The sequence below is a fragment of the Phoca vitulina genome, unplaced genomic scaffold (genome assembly GCF_004348235.1).
Source record: "Phoca vitulina isolate PV1807 unplaced genomic scaffold, GSC_HSeal_1.0 scaffold1991, whole genome shotgun sequence".
Classification (NCBI taxonomy): domain Eukaryota; kingdom Metazoa; phylum Chordata; class Mammalia; order Carnivora; family Phocidae; genus Phoca; species Phoca vitulina.
Genome location: NW_022591678.1, coordinates 1 through 5,694, shown reverse-complemented (window position 1 = coordinate 5,694; position 5,694 = coordinate 1). Strand labels below are relative to the sequence as shown.

Sequence of the window (5,694 nt, the reverse complement as noted above, 5' to 3'; positions counted from 1 at the left end):
GCAAGACTAGCACAAGGTAATTACTAAGCTGAGCCGAATTCCTTTGCCATGCTCTTGGCACGGAGGTATGGAAACTCCAGAGCCCTATAAGAGGTCTAAAGGAAAAAAAAAAAATGTTCAAGACAAATTTCAGCGATCTCAGTTTCCCATTAAAAATACATTTTAGAAAACTGTTTTAGGTTAACTTGCTAGGGCAGTTGTATGGCAAGAAAAAGTGTGCAGCAATTTGGCAAATTGCAGCTTTCATTTCTCTTTTAAAATAAAATGGAAACAATAAAAACACAATTAAAAATAAAATTAAAAAAACATAATCTGAAAGAGAATTTTGATTCTTTCTCTAATTAAAGCTCTGCAATTAAAGTTTTGCTGGAGAGCAAGCCGTGTTCTTCATCTCCCTGTCCACAAAGGGCTAATACAGGTCCAGCATTTGAGATGTCTGCTACACTTAGAGCAGGAAATGGCTTTGGAGAACCTTCTAGTCTGGCTTTCTCATTTTACAAATTGGAAACTGAGGTCATGGCAGGTTTACTTCTTCTCTCCTTAGTCCTCTCTTTCATTCGTGTGTGTGCATGTGTGTATGTGAGTGTATGGATGTATGTGTATTTTCTCTCAGAAGGCTTGGAAACTTGGAGTCTGCACAGTGTTAACATAATTCAGACACTCAATATGGGACTTCTATCTTTCCAGGGTCCCAACTCACCTTCTAGTATGAAGGTGGGGGTTCAGTAAGAACCAAATTTTATCCTGTGCTGCCTCAAAATGTGCAATTCTTGCCTAAGTGAACTTTACAAACATTAGGAAGTTTTTTGGTGAAAATCTAATGGAAATCTAGTGCATGCCTTCCTACCATCTGCAATAAAATAAACTGAATGTAATGTTCCTTCATGACCCAAGCTTAGTCTAATAAAAAGTTGTGGTAGTCCAGAGGAGCAGGTGTATTCCAGGATATAGACACAGAGGCACACTGGCCCCAGAAGCTACCATCATTTAAAAAAAAAAAAAAAAAAATCCATCACTTAGAATTTAGTGGATTACTTCTTTTTCATATAAATGTAGTGGTTGTTTATCAACTACATACACAGTACAAAACCGACCTATGACAGAATGACCTTTAGCAGGGCACAGGACTACCCTTAAGGGTTAATGCAGTTTAGGTCAGCCCTGGGGGGCGGGGGGTGAGGGAGGGAACCGTAAGGAGGAAATGGAACAGAACTCAGGTCTGGCGGGTACTTAATATGTGCCCCAAACTTTCACTCATTTCATTTCTTAACTATCCTGTGAGGGAAGAAATATTTTTCTCATTTTACAGATAACAGAACTGAGGCCCCGAAAGACTAAATAACTTGCCCCGGTCCACAGAGCAAAAAGCTAAAAAGTGAGGCTATGACCCAAGCTTGCTGTGGTTCCAGGCCTGCATCTTCCCTCCACACCATGCTGTCCGAGACAACAGAGTCCCTGGGCCTTGGTCCTTGATGCTTCTCCGTTATCATCCCAACGGTTATGTTCTGTGATAGAACAAACCAGCCTAAAACTTCCTGACTTAAAACAATGGCCATTTTATTTGCTCACAATTCTGTAATCTGGGCTGGGCTCAGCCAGGTGACTCTTCTGTTGACCTTGCCAATGGTCACTCTATGGATTCATCCAGCTGTCGGTCAGCAGGGGCCTGGGCTTGGCTGGGCACTGAATAGCTGGGCTTTTCTCCCATGGCCTCTCCACAAAGTGCCAGCAGAGTAACAGAATCCTTATAAGGCAGATCGGGGCTCAGAGCCCAGAAGCAGAACTTCTTAAGTCTTCCCATATAGACACAAGAAGGCGTACAGCATCACTCCACCATTTCTAGTCAGTCAGAATGAGTCACGGGCCCTATTCCAGTTCAAAGAGCGAGGACTACACAAGGGCAAATACAGGGAGATGTGATCACTGGGGGACAGCAGTGTAACGGGTCACCACCAACACTAAAGTTTCCTGTGTTTTCTGTTCCTTATACTCTTATGTCCAGTTTTTCTCTCTTCTCCTGTAAGTTTCTCCACTTTTTCCTACCAGTTCTCGGTTTCCCTGCATTGTAACTGGCCTTCCTTAGTCCGCTGCAGAGGATTCCTTTCCTTCACATCCGGGAACTGACTGATCACATCATGTCAACTCTGTTCTACAGGTCGTCCATCTTTGCAGCTCAGGTGTTGTATCGTCGGAGAGTCCTTTGCTTTTTGGTTGCTGTTTTGCTTTGCTTTTGCACCCGGCCCCAAAGCTGGAAGAATAGTTTAAAGGAAAAGAAGACATCCCTGAATCGAGAAGCAACTTAAGTGGATACACTTCAATGCTTTGCCCTTATAAATAAAATCTAGAACTTGTGACCTTTAGTTTTACCTGCGAGAAGGCAAGATGTCCGGTTCAATGGGCAAGTCAACAAATCGATGTTTACCATGTTTTACATGCCTTAAATTTCAAATCTCAGCCATCATTCACCAGGGCAGAGAAAGAAGAGAGGGCTGCAGGAATCAGATAATTCCCAGCATTACAATTCTGGTTCCCAGCAGGTTGCTTCTTACCTATGGCTAAGATGAGATCAGATTACATTTCCAATGAATCATTCAACCTGTCTGATCACTGCTTTCTGCTGCCAGGAGAGATTCAAGAGTACCAACAATTAACCAGAGCCAGGAGAACAGGCTGTTCAGATACTACCAGCATGAGAAGGGCAAAGGAAATGAGAAAAAGAAATTTTAAAACACCCCAGGTGAAGATCCTTGCAGAAGGGATCATGGGTTTCCATTTGAAGTCCTGGGGAATTAAAATGAAAGTTAAAAGTTGAAATGTGAATTACCCTTCAAGAGCTTCTAAATTCTTTCACCGACAATGTTTATCATCGTTTCTTTTATTCTGCTCCCTGAGGCCAGCCTTTGGATCCCTGATTGTTGGATTACACCTAGACCAGACATTTAGGTGCAAAAATGAAGGGAATTAAATTCAATTTGGCTATTTATACATCTAAATTGCTCAAGTTAAGGGGGCAATGGAGATAAAATGTCTTCATTATTATTTTAGATTAATTCATTGACTCCAATCTGATCTGTGCTCTATAGTCACAAACATCAAAAGTTGATTGAAAATGTGCATAATTTCATACAGAATGAATTATACATGAATTCATTATAACCCTCACAATGATTTACACAAAATCCAATTAACATTCTATGAAACTTCTGGAGAATCTGACTAGATTCTGATGTTCTCAGGAAGAAAAATAAGTTTATCACTGAAAGTCTTGAAGAAAGCATATGAGATGGGACTAGCCACACTACATATTTAGATATAAGGCCGTATCGTATCATTAAAGTAATTTACTACTGAAAGAAACAATGTATAGACACAGAACACAGACCAGAGTTAGTCCGGAAATTGATCTGGATCCACGTAAGAATTTGCTAGAAAATAAAAATGACATCACCAAAAAGGAACTTGTACAGGAGTAACTGAGTAGGAATTTAAGGAAAATAAAATTAGTCTAGATGCATCCCTCATAGTGTACAACAAAATAAGCCCCAGATACACCAAAAAGTTAAATATTTAAAAATATCTTTCCAAATGCCCAAGCAAGGTGTTAGACCTGTGAATTTAAGACCCAGGATGAGGGGTGCCAGGGTGGCTCAGGTCACAATCCCGGGGTCATGAGCATCTTGCCTTCAGCTCAGGTCATGATCCCAGGGTCCTGGGATTGAGCCCCGCATCGGGCTCCCTGCTCAGCGGGGAGCCTGCTTCTCCCTCTCCCTCTGCTCTCTCTCTTTCAGATGAATCAATCAATCAATCAATCAATAGCTCAAACAAAACAAAACAAAAACCAAACCAGGATGACTTTCTAAGCTTAAAATCCTTTTAAGAAATCATAAAGCAAAAGACCCAACTACTAAGATTACATAAAATTTAAAACTTCTATTTGTTAGGGGGGAGAAAAAGCACAAACAACTACTTTTTATTTTTTATTTTTTTATTTTTTTAAAGATTTTATTTATTTATTTGACAGAGAGAGACAGCGAGAGAGGGAACACAAGCAGGGGGAGTGGGAGAGGGAGAAGCAGGCTTCCCACCGAGCAGGGAGCCTGACATGGGGCTCGATCCCAGGACCCTGGGATCATAACCTGAGCCGAAAGCAGCCGCTTAACTGACTGAGCCACCCAGGCGCCCCTAAACAACTACTTTTTAAAAAGCACACTGGGAAGATTACATTCGGGAAATCTGGCAAAAAGTTAGCATCTTTAGAAAAGGCATGATTTTACTACTATAACAGGAGAGAACATTTTCATATTTATTATTTGTTGGTGAATATTTTCTGTCCATGGCCTTTGTTCAAGGCAGCAGAATTAATCTCCTTAAAATGCCATTTCCTGGGGCGCCTGGGTGGCTCAGTCTGTTAAGCATCTGCCTTCGGCTCAGGTCACTGGATCCCAGGGTCCTGGGATCGAGTCCCGCATCGGGCTCCCTGCTCAGCGGGGAGCCTGCTTCTCCCTCTCCCTCTGCCGCTCCTCCTGCTTGTTCCCTCTCTCTCTCTCTGTCAAACAAATAAATAAAATCTTTATTAAAAAAAAAAAACATTTCCTTATGACATTTCCTTGTGACAAGAGTACAGCAATTCTGTCGCTTACCATTCTCTGACCTCAGCCATTTTAGTACATATATACTTGACATATCCCTATACCATCTGCACACAATATTTATTTAATAATTTTCTTTAAATCAACTCTGTTTCACTTAAATGAACTTTGTTCTAGCCAATAATTTCTGTGACATCATTGTTGGATGTTAAAATTTAAATCAGTAAACCTTGAGCAAAGCAAATGATCCGACCCTCCACAATGTGGGTGAGCCTCACCCAATCTGGTGAAGGACTTGAGAGAAAAGACTGAGGTCCTCCAAAGAAGGAATTCTGCCTCCGGACTGCCGTAGGATTCAAGATTGCAACATCAGCTCCTGCTCTAATTTCCAGCCCGATCACCTGCCCCGCAAATTTTGAACTTGCCAACTTCCTCACTCACAAGAGCCGACTCCTTAAAAAAATGCCCACCCTTACCCCTTTGTGTGTGTGTTTGTGTGTGTGTGTGCATCTCCTATCCTATTGGTTCTGTTTCTCTGGAGAACCCTAATACCCTTACCAGCCTTCGGGAGCACCGACTTTCCAAATCGCATTCAAATGTCTTGGCCTAGATGCCCATGCTTACCTCAATCTAGCTCTTCCTTCTGATTCCATGTTCATTTCATGTGACTTCCCAGTGTGTACTCCGCGTTACTCCAGCTGGTCACCTCACATCTTTATCTGTGCTCCGCATTCTGCCGAGAATGCCTCGCTTTGCCTGCCAGTCCTTCCCTGTTCCTGCCTTTGGGGCCTGGATACATTTCCACATGAGGAGCTGAGGAAGAAATAAAAGGCGGAATGAGATCCTCGCACCTAGAAATATGCAAAACCAGCTTTGGCAAGGGAGGTTTCATCTCGTGTGCCAATTCTGACCAATTGGTGGCACTTACTTGGAACGTTTTAGGAAGGATTCGGAGGCTGTGTCTGTCAGAAAGCATGCGGGGATCTATTAGTGATGTCTGACAGTAGAAGGGCCAGAGTGGTAATAAACTTCCTACGTAAATGCCACCTCTGGCTTGGTTATTAAAGGAAACTGGCCAAGAGTATTTTCCTGGGCCCTTTCCAAT

The 5,694-nt window shown here is 42.2% G+C and overlaps 1 long non-coding RNA gene across 1 annotated transcript; it reads right to left on the bottom strand.

Moving 5' to 3' along the window:
* Positions 1 to 13: 13 nt before the first annotated feature.
* On the bottom strand, positions 14 to 5,451 carry LOC116629661. Its single transcript, XR_004298800.1, has 3 exons — positions 5,214 to 5,451; positions 2,368 to 2,555; positions 14 to 2,248 (listed from the first exon to the last, which is right to left on the bottom strand). It is a non-coding gene; the product is annotated as an uncharacterized LOC116629661 (long non-coding RNA).
* Positions 5,452 to 5,694: the final 243 nt, after the last annotated feature.